Raw genomic sequence first — 24,276 nt, 5'->3', positions numbered from 1 at the left:
AACAGTGTTCCTGACCTGAACTCCAGAAGGTAGGTGCAGCTAGAGAGAGCCTCAGAAAAGCAAAGAATGAAACAGTGGAAACATTTATTTTCAGTTTTGACTTGGTGAAAACATTAATTCGTCTTGACATGTCAGGAAACTACATAGCACTGCAGACAATAACACAAAAAAAATCTTTAACTCGACCTTGTGAGCGACAAGGTTACATTGTTTGGCCCTCTTGAAGTAAGGATGTCATATCCCAGACGAAACTGGAGCGTGCATAGTTCGATGCTGTGGTGAGATGCTGAATAGAAGCATAAAGAATAGTGTAATGTTTTCTGTAAGTTGTGGCAGTGAAAATCCAGACTTTCTAGTTAGAAAAAGGGTAAGGAGTTCTGAGCAATGATGCAAGAGAATAGATTAGAATCTTATCCCAAATGGTGATTTGCTGTCATTGAAAAATTGGGGTACATGCATGGTATTCATGTGACTGTCTGTAACTACAGTCAAAACTGAAGAAGTATAAACCATTTCAGGTAGTAAGAATGCAAAAAAAAAAAAATATATTTCTGTCACTTGTTGAGAGGGTTACAGTGTCTGGAATTCACGGAAAGATGGCTGCTGATGGACAGCAAGTACTTATGAAAAAGTGCAAATTCAGGGATTTCATATAGGAAATATCCATCGAATGATACAATTTAAGTACTGCTTATGTAACGTTTAACATTGAAATTTGCTAGATGGAAGGCGGTGGTTTTCATCTTGCACAAGCTGGAGCCTATGGTGTCAATTACTGGTTTATATACCACATGTGTCCTGTGCCTTCTACCAGCATTTAATAGCAGATGATGGAATTAATGAAGCAGACTGGAACTAACTTGACAAAGATGAGTAAACCAGTAAATCCAAAGGACATTTTATGGTTCATGAATGTTTGGTTATGCAATCAATGTAATGTATATACAAGTGTTGGAACTTAAATAGTGGCAACTATTGATTCACAACTGATACAAAAGAGTTACATGTTTTCACCTGTTACTTTCCTTCAAACTAGTCAACAGCAATGTGGAAGGCATAGTATACCATTAGCAGAGCCTGTACTGTTGATGGTGCGAATGCAGCGGTCTGAAGTTATCCTAACACATTACATTCCTCCACGACAGACCACGGTTTTTGGAGCATCACCTGCTACCAGCTTTGCGAAAGAAGTGGTGACACTTTTTGTGCATCCCACTCATCATTTTGCACGACAGTGCACAAGCACTTACAGCGCAAGCTGTGGCTGCTCTGTTCGATCACTGGGACTGGGAAGTACTGTACCATCCACCATACTGCCTGGACTTAAATCCTTGTGACTTTGATTTGATTCCAAAGATGGAGGAAACACTTCGTGGCATTTCCTTCAGAACTGTCAGAGGTTTGACAGGCAGCAGACCACTCCATTTGCACCATCAACAGAACAGGCTCTGCTAACGGCATACTATGCCTTCCACATCGCTGCCAACAGGTTCTACACAATGCTGATGACTACTTTGAAGGACAGTAACAGGAGCAAACATGTAACTCTTTTGTATCGGTTGTGAACAAATAGTTGCCTCTATTAAAGTTCCAACCCTAGTATTTCAAACTTAACAACTCACCATTTAGCATAGATGCTGAGTCGCAGATAGGCACAACAACACCCACAAACCTGGAAATGCAAGTCCAGTGGCGGATACATTTGGGGGGAGGGGGCTGCCCAATCTCCCCCCCCCCTCCCCCTCCCCCCCTCCTTGTGGGGTGGGGGCTGCACGCATTGCCACCCCCACCAGTCAGCCCGCACACTATTTGTTCATTTCCTTCATCAGTTGACTCGACTAAATCGAGTAGTTGTACTTTCCTATGTAGCACGCGCGTCAGCATCGTCATATTTTGTGTGTTTCTGTCTGCCACATAAATAGCTAACACGTACCTACGAGAAAAATCACAGCTTTTCTAGTAGTCTCAATATGTTATTCTGTCTGGAATTTGTTTGAGAAAAGTCACGAATATTCTACTGTTTTCTTGTATAGAGAACCTTCGATACGTAGCATTATATGCACGGACTATTTGCCCAATAGGAAACTAGTTTACATTCAGAAGCAGAAATAATAAGACTGAAGAATGAATAAGTAAAAAGTCCTAGTTGTAGCAATTGCAAGTGTGAAGATTAGTCAAGAGTGACAGTGATCAGTTAATAACAGTTATTCATAGTAAAATTGCAAGTAAAAATATTATGTGACTCATAACAATATTTTTACTAATAATGTAACAATATGAAACTTCCTGGCAGATTAAAACTGTGTGCCCGACTGAGACTCGAACTGGGGACCTTGGCCTTTCTTCACGGGCAAGTGCTCTACCATCTGAGCTACCGAAGCACGACTCACGCCCAGTGCTCACAGCTTTACTTCTGCCAGTATCTCGTCTCCTACCTTTCAAACTTTACAGAAGCTCTCCTGCGAACCTTGCTCAGATGGTCAGTGCACACTCCACTCCAGAGTGAAAATCTCATTCTGGAAACATCCCCCAGGCTGTGGCTAAGCCATGTCTCCGCAGTATCGTTTCTTTCAGGAGTGCTAGTTCTGCAAGGTTCGCAGGAGAGCTTCTGTAAAGTTTGGAAGGTAGGAGACGAGATAGTGGCAGAAGTAAAGCTGTGAGCACCGGGCGTGAGTCGTGCTTCGGTAGCTCAGGTGGTAGAGCACTTGCCTGCGAAAGGCAAAGGTCCCCAGTTCGAGTCTTGGTCGGGCACACAATTTTAATCTGCCAGGAAGTTTCATGTAAGCGCACACTCCGCTGCAGAGTGAAAATCTCATTCTGGAAATGTAACAATAGTTTCCCATACCTAACTTGTAATACGAGTTAGGTATTGGAAAGTATTGATGCATGTATGCTCGGTAATAGTGACTTTCGAAAAGATTCCCAAAAACATATTTATATCTGAAGACGGCATTGTCTTGTATATGTGTATAATCAGTTCTAATAAAAGTTTCTTAAACTTTGCATGTGACTTGATAGTTTTTTTATGATGCTAAAAGTGAAGGTAGCTCAAGGTATCTTCAGTGCTGGCCCCTACTTGAGGTTTTTCTGTATCTACCACTGAATGCAACCCACACACACATGACCACAGTCTCTCTTTGCCAAGTTAACCATCCTGGATATTCCGTTGTTTTATTTCAAACTTATTGTGATGACAATCATGGTAGCTGTACAGTAAGAGTCATATTTTTTTTCTGCCAAATGATCCTGAAAGGCAAATTTCTTTTATCTATATTATTCCACTGTTAATGATGATCTGACAAGTAAAACAATGGAATGAGAGAAGGTGATGTATGGTTGAGGGGAAAAGGAGACTTTGATGGAATGGAAAGTTTGGAAGGGTGGATGATGATTGGGAGCAAAAGGTGGAAAGCTTATAGAACAGGGATGTGGCGTAGTGAGCTAGCTGTGGCACAGGCACAATGATGGGGAGAGAAGTTGAAGAGTGGAGGGTGCAAAATGAGTGAAACGGAACTCAGGGAGCAGGGTCTGAGATGATTACAGAGTAGGGGTCAAGAGAGATCAGGGCCATGATGATTATATGCAAAGACATGATGCAAAGACAGATTCTACCTACTTAACTGAGAGAAGCTGGTGTTAGGGAGAATGGTCCAGATGGCACTGGTTGTGAAGCAGCCAGTCGAGTAGTATTCCTGCCCTCAGTATTTGCTGGGTCCTGTGCTACTCTCACGGCCACACATGGCCCCATGAACACCACATTTCCATCCCATGCACCTGATGCTTCTCCCACTTGTGCATCTCCCTCTTTTCCCCCCTTCCTCCCCCCTTTTCTGACACACCCCCTTCCCCACTCTCTCCCTCTCCCTCTTCCTCCCTCCCCACACCAACTTGCCAACTGTGTGTGTGTGTGTGTGTGTGTGTGTGTGTGTGTGTGTGTGTGTGTGTGTGTGTCGGGGGGGGGGGGGGGGGGCTGTTTACAGTGATCCATAGGTCTTCATACACCAGAGATGCTACCCTGTCACTTTCTTGCTGTTTCTGCTGCAATGCTGAACTCCTACAACAGCCGCAAACCACTATACAGTTCTGGAGATACAATTAATTAGGTCACAGGTTTTATTTTGGTGGCTAATAGAGGGGGTCTTAAGTTTTTGATCATTAGTAGTAGTAGTAGTAGTTGTACTCATATTTAATATTTGGACTGCCTTACCACTGTCTTATTTATTTTTCATGGTAGAAACTCACAGATGTTCACGTAGTGTATGCTTGACACAGCTTACTATCTCTGGTCCCTCAATATTCAGTCTGGATTGTATAGAGACAACTCACAAATTATAGAGCCAAACAAACTTGTGCAAGCAACCACAAGAAATGCTTTTAGCTTGAAGATATTGTTTTATCAAAGTTCTTCCCTAGGCACCACAATATTCAGCATTAATACCATATCTGTTGTAATCTGTAATATCCTGTGATATTAGTGTTGTTGCTTGTTTAAGCTTTAAGTTACAAGCAAAGATAATGTCTGTATTGTTATTTTGGAATGCCACTTAAATTCTTTTTCACAGTTAAATTCACTTTTCTTCATTCCAGAACTGAAATAGTCAGTCTAGCCTTCAAAAGTACCCTTCATAACACTTTCACCCCAATATTCTGAAATAAAATCATATCAAATTCAGAGTACCTTCAATAAGTCAAAGATATTACTATCTGGCATCAGTTCTTGTGAGAGAAATTTTAAATGGCACTTTAACCTAGACAACTTTACTTGATCTGAAAAAACTTTCATGCAAGCCAATGATTCATGAAAATGTTCTTCTGGTACAATTAAAATCTTCAGTTTTTGAATCTTTATTCCATTACTTTTAAACACCCTGGTTATATTTCCATGTCAAACATGAACAAAGTGCATCAATTCCTTCCAGAATCAAGGCCAAGGCTGAACATGAACTGAACACATTGTTTAATTTTACAGTTCAAAGTACATTTTTTTTCTTTTGTCGTTGTTATTAATGCGGTATTGGGCGAGTTGCTTCAGGATGGCTTCTCTGGAAAACTACTGTCAATCTGACACCCATTTGCCCAGTGACAATGGTTGTGTTATAACAGAAAGACTGTTTCTTCCATCACTGCCACACCCACAGCTTGTAACTAAAAACAGAAAAGACAACATACATTTTTTCAGCATCGTATATTCATACAAAATATAAGAAATCTCTCCCTTTTGTTAACATCGTGAAACTTAAAGCTATGTACTATCCATGTATTTTGTGGCAGAGAAACAGCAGTGGTACAGCCTACAACAAATCATCATATCCACCATCCATCCCCCCCCCCCCCCCCCCCACACACACACACACAGAGAGAGAGAGATTATTTTGCTAAAAAGCTCATCAATGTTGTATCTTGTTTACATTCCTATATGTGGTGGACTGATCCGCTCAACTGTGTATTTTCAGTTATTACCTTAACTGCTTCAGTTGTTTATATTCCATCGAGGATTCATATAATTAAATATATTCTAGTGTGCTTTAAGTTTGAGCATTTATGCTCAATAATATTCATATCTGGGGAGTTTGGTGGCCAGCAAAAGTGGATAATTGATGACCTAGATACTTGGACTTCAGGTAACAGGAGTTCTACAGCTCACTGGAGTTATGATTTAGTTCTGTAATGTTAATGAAGATAATCATAGAAGAGGATGTGAGACTTTGCAGCACAAAAAAATTAAAGACAGCAAAACAACTGGCTAACTGATATGTTTAAGAACTGACATTGTATGTAACGCAGAACAGTACAAAATCTAAACAATATTGTTTTGTGGTCATTAAATTAATAATCAGTAGTATGTATATACAGGTTTAGCTTTTTTAAGAAATGTCCTGTTTTCATGATTTACTGACTTATCGCAATATTTGATTATCCTGGTCAAATTCAGTCCCAAATCACACAGATAATCTAAGTTCTACTGTACCAAAATTATTGTTAAAGAGATTCAAGTGTGCTATAATCACATGTGTACAACATGCATAATACATTAATACATTTTTCATTGCTTCAACTGTGTGCATTTCCCACTGGTGTAATGAGGATGAATATGTGCACAATGATGAAGGTAGGATCATTTTTTTATACTGCCAATTACACAAAGCTCAAATGCCATTCCAGTGCATAGCCAAGAAAGAATAGATACAAACAATAACAAATAGTATTGGAAATTCAGCTTCCTTAAAACAAACAATCTATGGATACCTATTATAGAACACAATAAAATTATCACACCTGTTGCTGCAATTAGTCAAGATGTTTTTAGTAATGTAGACCAGACTAGACACCACATGTTCACTAGGAGACTAGTCTGGTATGTGTGCTGGTCAGAGAAGTTTCTGAATATCTAGGTGTCTGCTGAGTAATGTGAGAAATGTCTGTTAGGAAGAGCATCTCTTTCCGATATTGAACTGTGTGCTTGATGTTCTGGATATGTTCACACTGTTCAACAGTCAAATGGGGTGTAGGGTAGGCTATGGCTCTCCTTAGTGGGATGCCTGAAGTTTGGCTATGTATGTCATTGCCTTATGACCTCTAGCAGTTGCTGCTCTTCTGGCTGATAGTCCATTTGCAAACTTTTTATACCAAGGAAGAATCACTAAACATAAAATTGTGTAATTCATCCCTTGCATTGTGTCCTCCACTAAACCATAAGAGGCCAGGTGCATGTTGATATGCTTTTGTACAATGGACATTTCATATGCAATTTGTTGGCCAGTTCTTTAGACGGATCATCCAGCCTGCAGCAGGCCTATTGGTGGTTGTACATGTTGCCCAAGAATTTCAAAAATGATTCTGTACACACATGAGAATATATTGCTATGTAACAATAGAAAGAGGAAAGAACAATAACTATCTGAGTTTTTGGGCACAGTGGAATCTACATACAATGTTACACCACTGTACACACTGGCCAAGAACCAATTATCCAGCCAAATGAATTATTCAAACATAACCTTCACTCTCTCACCCCCACTGACCACAATGTCTACCATTCCATGTTATTGACTTAATTGCCTCTACAACCCTTCCCTCTCTCCTCTGTCATTGTTATTCTAAACCACACTTTGGCCGCAGTCCTAGCACCACACTCTTTGGATCTTTTCTGCTTCACCCAAGTTTATTTTTTTCCATATCTCTTCCATTTCTCTCTGCCCCTTGCACTTTTTTGAGAGAATTTATCCTAGTGCTCCCTATATGGTGCATTACATAGACAACAGCCACCTCCCCGTCATACACTCTTCCCTATCTTCCCACACTTCCTTGTCACACCAGACCTTATTAATGCCTTCTCCTGCCACCATTGCAACATACTTCTATTTGGTCTGTAGTGACCTATTATCATGTGGGCGTTATCTTCCACCTACAATTTACAATAATTTTAAATTAAGATTCATGGTGTACTGCATGAAGCCTCAAATGTGACAGGCTGCTGCTTTTCCATTCTTATAGGATGACAGTCTATAAGTCTTAATTTTATTACAAAAAATTGTCTTAACTTTTTACTTGGCCATATGATGTGTCTCAATAAAACTTGTGCTAGCCTTTGATCTTCTTGTGTGTTCCTGAACATTATTCCTGCAATCATCATCATCATCAACAACAAACTGAACCCTAATTCTTTTCTTCCTCCTCCGCCCCCCAACACATACTTCTCACTCCCCAACAAATTCCTCTCTGACCTCCCCCACCCCCCTCCCTCCATGTCCTCATCTGCCCTCCACCATATCCCTCCATTTGACTGTCCAGATATAGGTTTTCTGTGATTTCCCGAAATTGCTTAAGGAGACTTGTACATGAATAACTGTCAAAAAATCGAATTTTTAATTTTTGTCTTAAAACTTTCTCTGTAGTTTTCTGAACCAGAAAAAGTTTACTCCCAAGAAAATGGACCACAGAAAGTACCAAAATTAGAGGAATTTAAAAGTGGCTGCACGCACCACAATTTCCCCATGGCACACAATCCGATTTGTTAAAAACAATGTTTTACTCTCATTTGTCTGTCCTTCCCCCCCCCCCCCCCCCCCAATCCCTTAAATTGGCTGACGTGCAAAAGCTTTTCACGTTTGTTTATACAGAAACTTTAGGCTTTGCTTGCTGAAGTTTTGGCACAAATATTTTGTTTATAGGGAAGTAACTGTTGTGCACGAGTTTCTTATTTCACTTGAAATCAATGGGACGAATTAAGAAGTTTGATGTTAAACAATGTAAATTTTATGGAAATCGTTCACCAGACAGATTGACTCTGCTGATACTGAAATACAATGTGATACAACACTTGAATCCGCTTCAACTACTCCAAGTGCTTCGGATCTAAAACTGAAATATTTGGACAATGGGCTTGACAGTATTAATACTGATAATATAGAGGTGCCAACTATTGATTCATGTTGTGTTACGAGTATTGTTGAACACCCTGCTCTATCTGAACTATTAAATAAAGCTTTGCAGTGTGGGGAATGCAGCAATAGTGGTGTGAAGGTAGTTGAGAAGGTACGTACTACAAGAGGTTGTGCATCAAAATTAAGAATTATTTGTAATTTTTGTGATTTAAGTGAAAGGGGTTATAGGCCCTACTTGTTGCATAACCAAACAGTGTGTGTATATCGCAAATATTAAACTTGCTTATGCTATGAGGTACAGAGGTGCACAATTTTTTAATTTACCTCCCCCTACAAGGTTTGACAGGTGCAATAAAATTATTCTACAGATTTTAGAAGAAGTAGCAAATGATAACAAGAAAAATTCTGTTCAGGAAAGAGTAGACATGAATGACAGCAATACATGTAAGTTTGCAGCCCTGAATGCATTCTGGCAATGAAGAGACCATAGTTCCCTAAATGGTGTAGTGACAGCTACCTCCTTGGACAACATTAAAGTCATTGATGTGGAACGTATTACCAAGTACTGTCATGGCTGTAATAGTGGATTAATATTAGTGGTTATAGTGGAGGGATAGAATCTGAAGGTGTTGTGAAGATATTTCAAAGATCAGTGGAGAAATATGGTGCGATGTATACATCTTACCTTGGAGATGGAGACTCAAAAGGATACCAAAAAGTTTGTGAATCCAAACCTTATGTTGACACAAAACTTGAAAAAATGGAATATGTTGGACACATCCAGAAAAGGTGAGGAACTTGAAGTGTAATTCGAAAGGAAAGAAGTTAGCTGGTGGTAAGTGCATTAGTGGACGTGATTAGCTTCAGACGAAGTAGTTGACTAGTTGCATTATTTTTGACAAGTCATAAGACAAATTAAAAATGACCTTGAGGGAATGAAAAAGGTAATATGGGCTACCTTCTTTCATAAATCCTCCACAGACGACAACCCACATCATGCACTCTGCTCGTCTGGCAGTGATTCATGGTATGGCTACCAGACCAGTGGTACTCATGGACCAGTCCCTTTAAGGCAAAAGCTAGGATAATTCCTTTGAAAGGATACGGCTTGTTTCCATTCTCACCCTTCCCTAATCTGAGCATGTGCTCTGTGTATAATGACATTGTTGGCGAGCTGGTAAACACTAATCTTACTTTCTTTCTTCCTCCGCTACCCACCTTATTCTTCTCCACCCCCACCTCACTCTCCTCATCCTCCTCTAGCTTGGCACTTTTGCTCATCCTCCTCCACCCCCACCTTGCCCCCCTCTGCCCTGCACATCTCCTCGTTCTCCTCTACCACCCCACTGCTCTTCATCATCTTCTTCCTCTGCTGCCCCCAGACATCCTCGTTCTCTGCCAATACCAGGGGTGGCTGATTCTAAAGGGCCAGAGGGGCCCAACCCCACCAAAAATTTTGTCATGTGTATATTTTTTTCAATTTTATATCAAACAGTTCAAGTTGGACATGACTTGGCATAGTATGACTGACAGAAACCCGCCCTAATCAGGCCCAGTTCTCTCTGTTGCAGACAGATGCAAAGCATATCGTTCTGCAGTCACAAACCAGTTTTTCTTTTCCCCTCTGATCCAGCCAAAGTCGATGGCCAGTAGCCCCGTATTCCCTCCACACTCCTGGCTTGCACAGTGACATGACCAAGCAGTTTCTACTTTTTCACCTAGCCTCCCGCCAAAGCACAGCTGCAGGCCAGCAAGCACAGGCCCCGGTGGTCAGGCCACTCCAACACAGCTGTGCTGTGGGGCCAGTGTCAGAAGTCTCTTACTCCCTCCACACACCCTGCCTCTAAAACTGCAGACACAGTGATGTGACCAAGCTATTTCCCTTTCTTTACCTGTGCCCTCACCCTAGTGCAGTGTAGGGCAGCTCGACAGGGCTCAGTGGACAGACCAGCTCACCCATATCTGTCTTTCCCTCCATCCCAGTGAACTCCACTGTCCCTGCCACATTCCCACTCTCCTCCCCTTGCCCATCAGTCCACAAGTCTTCACAATGTTTGGGGCCAGTCACCTTGGGCCCACAGTACCTAACTGTAGTCACTGTCATGTGCCTTACTGCATTCCTTTTCCCCCCTACTGCCATTCATCAACAGGAAATGCAGAAAACAGTGAACGATCCCACTTCTCGGTAGTTCCCCTATTCTGGAGCTGAATGGTTGAAACTTGAGTGTTTGCACAGTTATTTTAAAATGAATAAAGTAGATCATTTGCTTAAAATCCCCTTTCATTTATTAAGTATGGAAGAGAAGCTGGAAATGAAGAAGTTAGATGTACATCAATCAAAAGATTTCTTAACGTCTAAACTCAACAGAAAGAAGTAGAAAACTTTCTGCAACACATGAATCTGTAAAAAGTCTTGGTTAACAGTGAGTGAAGAGAAACAAAAGTTATTGCCAGAATGAGATTTTCACTCTGCAGCGGAGTGTGCGCTGATATGAAACTTCCTGTCAGATTAAAACTGTGTGCCTGACCGAGACTCGAACTCGGGACCTTTGCCTTTCGAGGGCAAGTGCTCTACTATCTGAGCTATCGAATCACGACTCACGCCCGGTCCACACAGCTTTACTTCTGCCAGTATCTCGTCTCCTACCTTCCAAACTTTACAGAAGCTCTCCTGCGAACCATGCAGAACTAGCACCCCTGAAAGAAAGGATATTGTGGAGACATGGCTTAGCCACAGCCTGTGGCGTGAGTCGTGCTTTGGTAGCTCAGATGGTAGAGCACTTGCCCGTGAAAAGCAAAGGTCCCGAGTTCAAGTCTCAGTCGGGCACACAGTTTTAATCTGTCAGGAAGTTTCAAAAGTTATTGCATTTCTATTGTGTGTTCTTTGGTGCTGAAGGATTGTGGCCAACAGTAGGATGTAAGGACCTAAAGCATTTAAGTGAATGAATTAAGAAATATGAAGAATGTGGACTACATTTAGAAAATGATTTACATTTTTCTCTTCATCTAAGGGAAGTGATTTGTTACAGACACTATGCAACAAGAAAATTCCTTCAATGTCTTCAACAAGATGGATCTTCCAGACTCGTGTAATAAATAAGGTTCAAGAAAACAAGTTACATTTACTGGAACGTTTTGAGAAGACTGAGGAAGAAGATTTTGGGATGATATTACAATAAGTGAAGCTCTTGGCTTAAGAAATTTACTCCACAATCAAGACTTTTTGTTCCTTCCAAATTTGTTCTATCAGTTTATGAAACCTGTTGATATGTTGTACAATGCACTATCTCATTTTGAATTGGCTGTTTATGAAATACGAGAAACATTTAAAGGTGTCAAGTTTCTGAAGATGAATGTTTTACCCCTCCAAGAAAATGTTCCAAATATAACACTGAACCTAATCTGACAATAGATGCCAAAGAAGTGTGTGACATTGTGACCAACCAACTGAAAGGAAGATTCCAAAACTCTCATGTATTCAGCAGCTTTGAAATTATTAATCCAATAAAGTTTGCTTCTTTCAAAGAACATTTCCCAGCCACTTTCGTCGCTACTTTTTTATTAAGTTACAATCCGCTCACTGACCATTATAAATTGAAAAGTGAACTGTCAATGATTTAATGAATTGATACTTTTAAAGGTATCACATCAGTTTGTGAGCTAGTCACATTTTTTGTGTAGCATGTTTTTGAAGAATTATTCACTGAAGTGCACAAAACAAAGAAAATTGCACTAACTAAAACTGTTTCAACAGCAGAAGTAGAATGCAGTTTCACCACTTTGAAAACAATTTAAACTTTCCTCAGGAACAGTACAGTTAAGAAAAGCCTGAACTCACAAGCCACTTGTTCCGTACATAGGACGACTTAAGTTACATTTCAAATGTCAACAACAGAACAATCGACATGTTTGCCTGTCACAAGAATAAGTGTGCACAAATACTGTATAAATAACCTGCCAGGACAGAGACCTCATTAGTGAATGTGGTAGTAGGGTAAAATACATGTGAAACCACTTCTAGTCAAGGTTTTCCCCCAGAGTTTCTGCCCTGGCAGTAAGGCAAAAGCTAGGAAGGTCCCCTTATTTGCTCTCTGCTGCGTTCCCAATGGGGAAGACGTTGCATGCATCCTCCCACAGTCATAACATTTTTCATTTTAGACCACAATCATACTACAGAAATGCAACTAGAGTAAGTACGAACATCAGGAGAAGGAAAGCTGGCGAACTTTGGTTTGAGCACCTCACACATCTTCAAAAGTATATGGAAAACCAGACAAGCTGGATGGTTACTTACACACACACACACACACACACACACACACACACACACACACACACACACACACACACACACACACACACACACAAACCCCCCCCCCACACACACACACACACAATTATTATTATTAATTACAATAACTTGTGGATTATATTTATAACTGCATATTTATACTACCTTTTTCAGCACAGTTAGTAACTTATAAGTAAGTGAGCGACTCATAAAACTAATTGCATCATCATAATCAGGAATATCAATAAAACTCAAATTTACATGGGACTTTACCTACATAACATTTTCAAATGTCCTTGTATATATTACATATTATGTGTACAAATGTAATGAAAATAGAATAAAAAATGAATAAAAAATTTAGTTATTGATGAAAGTAGAAAACATAACAGCTGGAGGAGTTCTAACCTGTTAGCCTCAGTCTGGATTCAATTCAATTGACTACATAGTTCAGGCATTGAGTGGTCAATAGGTAGAAAAACAACGTAAAGAACCGACACTGTCATTCTTTCTGTCCAAATAATACTGTCCATCCCTACCCCCTTTTTTTTTCATTCTGTACACAAATAACTACAGTTAAGATAACTTAAGATGCTTTGTGAAATTTCACATGATGGAAACATATATAGGCTAAATCATCACTTCTTGGTTTCCATTGCCATCAATCAGAATTGTATTGGTCTGCTTATCTATTAGTCTCCTCAATGAAGAGATTCACTTAGCCTGAAAAATCGCAAAATATATTCACATCCCGGGACTACAAATTGCAAGGCCAAAGATATAGTGAACAATAAATAGGGTGTGGCTGTAACAGGTGTGGATATACCAAACGTGCATCTGCTACATACGTGACAAATTCTATGATGATGAAGAGGTGGAGCTAAAAGCATCAAAATAAAGACTCATATCACACACTTCCGTACTGCAAAATGCACAGACTTACTGATACTTGCATATTAGTATAAAAAAACTCATGGACTCTTCACTGTGCTACAAAGTATTGGAAGTATTTTTGTCAGCATTTATTGTCCCGCCTGTTACAAGGAATATCAGTATTGCACAGAAAACCAATGTGGTAAAATATGTACTGTAATCAAGCATTACACCACGCCTTTGCTTATATTCGTGGAAACCCGGAGTCCACATTTCTATCAAAATGACGTTTATTAGACTCAAATGGTTTTCAGCTTGTAAGGATGGCTAGTGTATTACAGAAGGAAGGCAGAAATGCAAAGAAAACGCAAAAAAATGTGTGGGTCCGAAAAATAACATTACCCAGGGCGATATTTTCGTACTTCTGGCACTAAGTATGAATTTTTATAAAAGATTAATAACTGGCGTTACATTATAGGACTCTATTTACCTTTTAAAACCAACCAAAAACTCATTAAATAAATGAACAATTACTTTTCTTGTGTGAAGCGCTCTCTCTCTCTCTTTCCGCTAGTTTGCACACATCACCGGTAATTCTCTTTCGGTACACGCTGAGATGAGGTGAGTTGAGATGAACAGAAAATATGTAAGACAATTTTTTAAAATTGTTTTGCTGACTTAATCACTTGCTTTTGACGCATACATTGTCGCTTATTGGAAGTATTCTTTTTTTTTCACAATATGAATCATCTTTGCAGATACAGCATATCGCACGGAATTTATGATAACTTTTTATCGTTATTTCTTCCATTCCCAGGATACTGAGCGTTTCGCATTTTGATGCCGACAAGTTCACTATTAGGTAAACTGCAATTGATGTTAAACAGTGGCTAAAAAAATGAACTAAAATAGTTTTATTGATCCTCAATGATAAGCAACGATCTGAACGACAATAATATCACTATTATAATAAGAGGGAAATAAGTGCAGTCAGCTATAATAAATTAACAATGGCGAAACGATCGAATGTTCACGTTGAATGCGCCAAAGATCAGGCGATGCTCTTGCAATGATGGCTAAGAGAAAGGCAAATTGTGAAGACTGCAGTGATACAGATAAAGTCATTTCGCAGAATTACGTAGCGACATTTAACAGGAAAAGTGTGCATGAAATCGCGAGCACGTAATAGAGATCTTTAAAGTCAGTTCTCATCAACGAAATTATGTCTGCACGATGAATAAAGTAATAAAAATCTACATCTGTCTTGTGAATTTGCCGGCCGCGGTGGTCTCGCGGTTCTAGGCGCGCAGTCCGGAACCGTGCGACCGCTACAGTCGCAGGTTCGAATCCTGCTTCGGGCATGGATGTGTGTGATGTCCTTAGGTTAGTTAGGTTTAAGTAGTTCTAAGTTCTAGGGGACTGACGACCACAGCAGTTGAGTCCCATAGTGCTCAGAGCCATTTGAACCATTTGTGAATTTAATAGTGGGCAAAATATTTTAATCTACCCAAATTAGAAGTTTGTTAGAGAAATCAAAACGGGTTTGTTAGTTCAAAGAGTTCATTTGCAAGCCATTTCGTTTGCGCGTCGTTTTGAGGAAAAATTCCAATTTTGTCCTGGAAAAACTCGGATACTCTCTACCTGCAGTGTCAACGTTGCGTTCACGAATAAATAGCAGTTTCAGTTACCACAGTCATTTTGATTAATGTGTAAACGACAGTGTCCGCCTATGACTTTTAGTTTTTGTTTTCATGCTTGTGATGAATACAGAAAGAAAATGAGCTTTATATACTGTATATCTTGTTTAATCATTAAACCTTTTCTCAGATCCAATTTGGAAAATTGCATGCTCACCTCAAACATTTACTTCGACAGAAGACTGCAAAATTAACTGTACTCTGTGCTTTTTTTTTCGAGTTTCGATCAGATAGGTGCTTGATTTTCTTTTTAAGTCATCAGTGTTTGTTTAAAAGCTGGGTAAGTTTCATAATGTAGCAGTAACACTATTAGCACTAGCTGAATAGCAATTCACATTTTATTTCTTTAGTCCGAGGTTCGAGTCCTTCTTCGGGCATGAGTGTTGTCCTTAGCGCAAGTTAGTTTAAGGTAAGTAGTGCGTAAGCTTAGGGACCGATGACCTTCGCAATTTGATCCCATAACACCTTACTACAAATTTCCAAAATACTTTATTGATGTCCAAGCAGAGGCAAACGGTCTTTCTTAGTGACGTCACAGCATCAGCCAATAGCAACCTTATTTTTCTACGTATCTTGTGCTCTATCACACGAGCTAACCGAGCATGACTCACAACCCATCCCCACAGGTTTGCATCTGGCATTACGTCATTTCCTACCTTCCAAACGTCGCAGATGTCATCCCAAATTTTGGAAGAGAGGCGATGAAGTACTGGCGGAAATAATGCTGTGAATCGTGCTCAGGTAGCCCAGTTTGTTGAGCACTTGGTCCCGAAAGACAAAGTTTCCACGTTCGAATCCCCGTGTGGCACACAGCTGTAATCTGCCAGGAAGTTCCATATCAGCACGCACTCATCTGCAGAGTGAAAATTCACTCTCGGATCAAATTAGCTGTTACCTAGTTTTGTTGGTGTAAACAGTTTGCCGAACAATGGAGCTTGAGGGCTGATAAGGAGCTATAACAATCTAGGAACAAACAACTTTTAGTAACACTGAAAATTTACATTCGTATGGTTTGCATGAATAGTAAATCACAAATATTTCTTTAAAGGAAATATTTCCAGGTGATGTAACTGTACTACTGTTATCAGTATTCGGAAAATTACACAGCGAAAAATAAAGTTATATTAAATACGTCATGGACAATAATTTAGTTATTTTATGTAACTATGATATTCGCACTGTGTGTATTAGAGGAAAAATTATGTATTTAAAGAATAGAATTCCAGCAAGTGGAGCTAGCCTGACATGCTAGGTCTTAAATGCCTGAAATAATTATTATCTTAACATAGCAATATACAGTTTACTGAGACATCTTACCCCATCCATCGGAACAACAATTTAATCCCTAATGACTTCAGCATTCGTGGGGTATTAATCTTTTGTCTTCCTAATCTCCCCTCAGCTTCTCACAACTTTCACTGTATCGTTTAAGCATTTCACAGTTTATCTTCATAGCAGATTGTCATATTAGTTCTTATAAATGATAACAACTAAAATCACTCACTTTGTAAAGAAGTATGGAAGACAGTTAAGTACAGTCACGTGAGTTGAGATCGTGTGACTTGAATTGTTTTGGAAGTACAGTGACGTGATGCACAGTGTGAATACACCATGACGCCAAGAAGTCGTAACATGATGTTGCAGTGACGGCTTGTATGAATTGGCCTTAAAGGAAGGTATCGGCGCTCAGAAGTGTGCCGCTAGATTTGTTATCAGTAGGTTCGATCAACATGCGAGCATTACGGACATGCTTTGCAGAGATGTGAATTAATGTGAAATACATGTATTTGAAATGCAAGTACAAAATACAGATACCTGTTTTCATTTTGTGTTTGAAATACTTCTTTTAAAAAGCATTTTCTATTTTTTCTTGAAATACTTAAAATATACATATTGTGTAGTTGTAAAACGCAAAACGCTTCTCTTGATTTTTTTTTATTTCATGCTTTGCAGTTTTCATTCATTTAATAAGCCATTTATTTAAACAAAAATAGTTCCTCGATGGACACAGATAGCACAAGAAGTGCCAAAAGTATAGCTGTCAAGAGAATATAACCATGACCCTAGTTACACTGTAGCACCAAAGAAACTGGTATGAACATGCGTATTCAAATACAGAAATATGTAAACAGGCAGAAAACGGCGCTGCGGTCGGCAACGTCTGTAAGACAACAAGTGTCTGGCGCAGTTGTCAGATCGGTTACAGCAGTTGCAATCGCAGCCTATCAAAATTTAAGTGAGTTTGAACGCGGTGTGATACTCGGCGCACGAGCGATGGGGCACAGCACCTCCGTGGTAGCGATGAAGTAGGGATTTTCCCGTATGGCCATTTCACGAGTGTACTGTGAATATCAGGAATCCGGTAAAGCATCAAATCTCCGACATCGCTGCGGCCGGAAAAAGATCCTGCAAGACCGGGACCAACGACAACTGAAGAGAATCGTTCACCGTTAACAGAAGTGCACTCCTTCCGCAAACTGGTGCAGATTTCAGTGCTGGGCCATCAACAAGTGTCAGTGTGCAAACCATTCAACGAAGCATCAACGATGTGGGCTTTCGGAGCCGAAAGTCTACTCGTGTACCCTTGATGACTGCACAACAGAAAGCTTTACCCCTCGCCTTGCCCAGCCAACACTGACGTTGGAATGTTGATGACTGAAAACATGGTACCTGATCGGACGAGTCTCATTTGAAATTGTATCGAGCGGATGGACGTGTACGGGTGTGGAGACAACCTCATGAATCCATGGACCCTGCATGTCAGCAGGGAACTGTTCAAGCTGGTGGAGGCCTGGTACGTCTAGATACGACTATTGACAGGTGACGCTTACGTAAGCATCCTGTCTGATCACCTCCTTTGTGCAATGCGACGGACTTTGGTAATTCCAGCATGTCAATGCGACACTCCACACGTCCAGAATTGCTCCAGGAACACTCTTCTGAGTTTAAACACTTCCACTGGCCACCAAACCCTCGAGATATGACTATTATTGAGCATATCTGGGATGCCATGCAACATGCTGTTTAGAAGAGATCTCCACCCCCTCGTACCCTTACGCATTTATGGACAGCCGTGCAGGATTCATGGTGACAATTCCCTGCAGCACTACTTCAGACATTAGTCGAGTCCATCCCACGTCGTGTTGCGGCACTTCTGCATGCTCGTGGGAGGCCTACACGACATTAGGCAGATGTACAAGTTTCTTTGGCTCTTCAGTGTATATGAAAAGGAAGTAAGAATTGAGTAACATTATACGAGGACTTTTAGAAAAGTATCCAACCTTACTTTTTTTTTTATAACACTTGATAGATTTGAATCTAGCGTGCTTGCATGAACCAACCTTGTACATTCGTGCAAATGTGTGATTTTTTTCCAGCCTATCGATAGCATCAGTTGCTGGAAAGCAGCAGTTGAATGAGGTAGTTATAGTGCTCGCGTTGGTTTTTCATTGCAAGGGAACCGATGGAACGACTGGAGCAGCGCTACTGCATCAAATTTTGCCAGAAACTGGACGACAGCCAGGTGGAAACTATTAGGAAGCTTCAGGCGGCTTTTGGTGACGACGCTATGAGAATCACACAGATTAAGGAGTGGTACAACCTGTTTAAAGATGGCTGCACATCAGTGGAAAGCGAGCCATGCTTCGGTCAGCCATCAGCATGCCAAAATGATTCGGTCATTGCCAAAGCGAACGCTATGGTGATGCGGGACCGTCATGTGACTACGAGGGAAATTGCAAAAAGAGGTGGGCATCAGCACTTTTACGGCACATTTCATTGTGACCGAAGATTTGGCCACGAAGGAAGTGTCAGCAAAATGCGTGCCGAAGCTACTAATGGCAGAGCAAAAGCAACTTCATGTTGTAGTCTCACAGGGCATGCTGCGCTCCACAAACACGGATCCTGATTTTGTGAACACCATAATTACTGTTGACGAGTCCTCGGTGTACGGATGCGACCTGGAAACCTAATCCCAGTCGTCAGAGTGGAAGCATTCCTTGTCACCAAGAGCAAAGAAGGCCCGCCAAATGTGGAGCCAAGTCAAAGTTATGCCGACTGCTTTCTTTGTCTCTCACGCTGTGGTACGTCGTGATTACGCACTACAGGGGTGTCTCTCGTCGCCTACCTGATGCTGTTCCTCGGAAGAGACCAGACTTACAGGTCAACAGGAAATTGGCGCTTCCATCATGACAACGCCCTGGCACGTTCCTCACACTTTATTCAGACTTTTTTTTGGTGAAAAATCGGTTTCCTGTTCTATAACAAACTCCTTACTCTCCTGATATGCGGCCCTGCGACTTCTGGCTGTTCCCCAACATCAAGAGGCCATTGAAAGGAATGTGATTTCAGACAAGAGAGGACATTGTGGCAGCAACGACAGCCGAGCTTAACTCCATTCCAAAAGAGACTTTTTTGGCATGCTTCCAACTTTGGCGGCACCGCTGGAAGAAGAGCGTGGAATTCCAAGGGAGCTACTTTGAGAGTGATTAGGTGTCCAATGCTCCAGGTAAGCCATTTCTTTCCCAACCAGATGTCTGATACTTTTGTAACGGACCTGATATGTTTACTACTATTGTTTGTTTAATGTAAAATGTAATTTAATCATCTCATCATACCTTGTGATCTTACAAGGAAGTGAAGGAAGAAGGAAGCGAGGTCAATATCACAGTTACGTGTGATTACGAGTTTACTCACAGGCAACAGTTAGGGATTTCATACAGTGTGACAGTGACAGTTACGGCTTTGTAAACAGTGTCCACATCTATGGAATACTTGAAAAACAGCGTTTTCGTTTCGTCATTAATTTTAGTATTGATAGTTCTTATCGGCCATCTATAACGTCGATAGTATTGTTGTACTAATGATGTTTAAGAAGCACTACATTGTTAAGTGCAGACAATGATTTGACCTCAATGTAATAAAAAATGCAGAACAATTGAGGATACAAAAGGAGCTTTGAAAAAGTGTCGCAAAATACACTATTAAGGGGTGGAATACGGCAGTAAATTGGAAGGTGTAAGCGAGGGGTTGCATGGGAAGATGACGGAGGAGTTGGCACAATGGGGTATTCAAACCGTCTGACTGGTGGTGGTCGGTACACAGGCTATGTACACATGGTCAGCCAGAGCGTGACTGAGCTTCCGTATAGCAGCTCGTGACAGAGACACAAGTGCCTCGTGAGTTTCCTATATATGGTAATGTATACTCCTCGTTGGCGATGTGCGTCAGAGGGAATCTTCTAGAAACTCGATGAGCGTTATAAAAAAGGGGACCTGCCCCAACCCAAGCGGGAGCACAGTCGGTAGTCGTCTGGGACGCCACCTCTGTGCTGGGCGTCGCCAGGCTGAGAACGTAGAACAATCAGAGTCAGGACTGGTCCCAGCGGAGGTTCGAGTCCTCCCTCGGGCATGGCTGTGTGTGTTTTACCTTAGGATAACTTAGGTTAAGTAGTGTGTAAGCTTAGGAACTGATGACCTTAGCAGTTAAGTCCCATAAGATTTCACACACATTTGGACATTTTTTGAATCAACGTCGGGATGGAGATAATTCTGAGAAGATAGTCTCAGGACCGCGAGATAGAAGGCAGCTGACTGTGTTACGTGAAGCCGTATATCGTAACACTGTGCACTGAATAGAAGAAGCAAAAGTCAGTAGTGCCAGAAGTGAACTTCCAATGAACTTTATTAATCTGAGTTTGATTAGACCTGACTTTCCTTGCGCTATACACCGAGATCTGTGTCCGTGAACACCTTCTTCAGCTTGTAGATTCTTTACAGGATGGAGTTCAGTAAGCTGCCTACGCGAAATTCGCCCATCGATTACTTCGATCGAGGTAAGCCCTTGTAATTTCAACGTGTCCTTCTCACTGCCAGGAGACGACAAAAGGTTGATATCGTTTGCACAACTGCTGATATTCAGTCATCATCCAGTAGAGCCTATCTGGGTGTAACGGCTCATAGAATTGATTGTGAAACATTTGGACGAGAAAGTTTAGTTGTAGCTTGCAGGAAGATTTAATGGAACACACAGTTACGATAAAGTGGCTGAGTAGACTGTGAACATTTATTAAGAATTTGGTTTAAAGCTGATAAAAATCTTGAAAATACTACTCACAGCGAATCAGATATTGTCAAAGGTTTTAAAATATATGGAAAAGATTCAGATACAGGGACAAGTGAAAGAGATTCATGTTCTGAAGTTCTGCATGATAATCTTGTTGTTGTTGTTGTTTTGATGATGATGATGATGACTACCAGAATTTCTGGAGACATCTGCAGCTTTTGAAAGTTGCAAGTGCCTAATTATGAGAGGTGCGCCACACATGCATACATTACTTTTAATAGCATAAAGAGATATGGGTAAGACCAGATCTTAAGTAATTCGTACAAGAAAATTTATGAAGTAGCCGTGTCAAAAGTGTCAATAATTTTGGAATCTGTGTTCAAAGTTTCCTAAAGCTCACGAAACCCATTCAGAATCGATTGGAATATCCCCTACTTATCCATATTCATTGTGCAATTCTATTCAAGAGCTACTCACAGTCAAGGACACTTCGAATGAAACTTTAAGGGAACCCAGAGTAGCAGCTTTTAAATAAGTTGAAATACAATGCCTTAGTGAATACATAAGCTGTTCAAAACCTGTTGCCGATGGAATCAGAAGTTTAGAACGGGGCAAAGATATTTGCTATGCATGTCTTCTTCCAGAATTAATGAAAATTCTATGAATACTAAGTAGCTTTCATACAGATAACTCTACAGACTGTGCTCTTCTGATAGAAGTCATTGAAGAAAGTTTTGAGAGATTCTATAAACTGTAGAAACCAAAAATAAAGGATGGCATATTAGCACCCATATCTTATCCTTCTCTTAAAAATGAAATGTGTACTGAAGGCTAGCAGATAATACATTAAACAACTGTTTATTTCAGAAGTGCCAAGGATGAAACAAGAAGAAAGGACTTGCAACATTCTGATAAAGAATCTTATCATATGTTTCCTGAGGACTTTGATTGTTCTGTAGCTAGTGATAACGCCAACACTACAATGGATCTCGAAACACTACAATATTTAAAAGATAATGGCAATAGTTTAGGTCCCTTGAACAGATTCCCAACTGTAAAAAAATCCTTAGATGTAATACTTGTTTACCAAGTTCAGCTCCTGTTGAATGACTGCTTTCTTTTGGTGGAATGGTAACACAGACCAACGAAAAATTTTTTTGAAAATATTTTTTACATTGATAGCTGATCTTTATAGACTTTTATGAGCAGAATACAAATCTAGCCTTTTTTGTTTTCCAGCAATATGCTTTTTAGTACATAGTATAAAAAAATCCTATACTATATGGTAAATGGGGAAATTAATGAAACACTTTGTTACAACATAAGCATGGTTTGTATTTACAGTACGCTACTTAAAACAATGATATGTGTTAATAAAGGTTTCACCTGTCAGCTGAAAGTGGTTTGTATTTTCTTTCTTTGAAACTTCTTGTGTAGGTTTTTCTCCGATGAGTCACTTGCTGAACTGTTTGGATGAAGTGACCAACAGTAGTCCCTCATCATGTTCGTGTTCCAGTGGCAATGGTAGCGTTTTTCCATCACTTTAATGTTCTGGTGAAAACACTCTCCTTGCTCCTCACTAATGTCTCCCATATTGTCCAGGAAGTAATCAAAGTGGCTGTTCAAAACGTGAACTTTCAGGCTCTTTAAACATCCTAAAGTTTTAAACTTCTTTAACATTGTAGATATAATAGAAACATATTCTGGATCTTTTTAATGTCCTAAGAACTTGGTAACGACTTGCCTGAATGACACCCATGCTTGTTTCTCATTAAGTTCATTGTGGATTCAAAGTTAACATCAAACATCAATTTTATAATATCAGGCCCAATAAGGACGCCTTCTTTTAGTTTAGCTTCTGAAATGTGTGGAAACTTTTGGCAGGGTTACTTAAAACAGGGTCCATTTTTAGGCAGAGCCTTTAAAAACTGTTTCATTAGGCCTTTTTTGGATCTACAAGGTTTTTGCGTAAAATGTTCTTCTCACCACGCCACTTCTTTCTGCACCAGTGTTGATCCCTGGTCCTACTGTCCCATTCTCACAAGAAACATGTAAATTTGTTAAAGCCACCTTGCTGACCAAGGAGCATGCATGTTAATTTTAGATCGTGACATATCATCCATCAATGAGCAGAATAGCCTATTTTATTTAACACTATATCTAGGTTTTAATACGTTTATTTCATATTTACAGAATGTCCAACAGGTGTAGATGCATAAATGTTACCATTGTGTAATAAAAGAGCCTTTAAACTAGTTTTGGATAAATCAATAAAAAGCCTCCTTTCTTCCTTTTTGTATTCAATACCAAACTCATTGATCAGACCAGAAATGTCTGAGCAGAACACTAAATCACCCTCTTGTTGAAACAAGTTGGAAAATTGCTGCTCTGTCTTTCTATACATGTATATGCTGGTTCCAACTGCCAATAAGTTCTTTTCTATTAATATAGAGTCAAGCAAATTCAGCTTTTCCTTTCATTAAGCCAGATCCCTAACCAAGTCGTTAAGCTCGGTTTGAGTAAACAATTTGGGCTCGAGACTTTCTGTATTAAATTGGAATTCATCATCATCTGATTCATCTAAATCACACTGTACATCAGAGAATACTCCTATTGAAATAGAATGTAAATCATCTGGTGTTTCAGGAACTGGTAAATCTACACCACTCCTTATAGGTCAGATGGTGGATGGAAGGGTAGGGGTAGCTTATTACCATCTTGTTTTTCGAATTATGACCAGTAATATCAACTCTGCAAAAGTAGCAATCATTGGAATGGTTTCTTGGCTCCCTCTATATCATAGGAACAGCAAATCTAAAGACTTTTTCCTCCTTTTCGGACCATTTTCTCAGATCTTCAATACACACATAACATACCTTATGCGGTGCCCAAGATTTATCTTGATCACCAAGTCTAGATCAAAAGTATGGTAGATAAACCTTTTTTACAAACTCTGTTATGTTTTTTT

At 40.1% G+C, this 24,276-nt stretch overlaps 1 long non-coding RNA gene across 1 annotated transcript; it reads right to left on the bottom strand.

Annotated features, from left to right (window-relative positions):
• Nucleotides 1-4,829: 4,829 nt before the first annotated feature.
• On the bottom strand, nt 4,830-14,316 carry LOC126268424 (uncharacterized). Its single transcript, XR_007549117.1, has 2 exons — nt 14,039-14,316; nt 4,830-5,145 (listed from the first exon to the last, which is right to left on the bottom strand). It is a non-coding gene; the product is annotated as an uncharacterized LOC126268424 (long non-coding RNA).
• Between the last annotated feature and the right edge of the window lie 9,960 nt (nt 14,317-24,276).

The sequence above is a fragment of the Schistocerca gregaria genome, chromosome 1 (assembly GCF_023897955.1).
Source record: "Schistocerca gregaria isolate iqSchGreg1 chromosome 1, iqSchGreg1.2, whole genome shotgun sequence".
Classification (NCBI taxonomy): Eukaryota; Metazoa; Arthropoda; class Insecta; order Orthoptera; family Acrididae; genus Schistocerca; species Schistocerca gregaria.
This window is presented reverse-complemented; position numbering and strand designations above follow the sequence as displayed.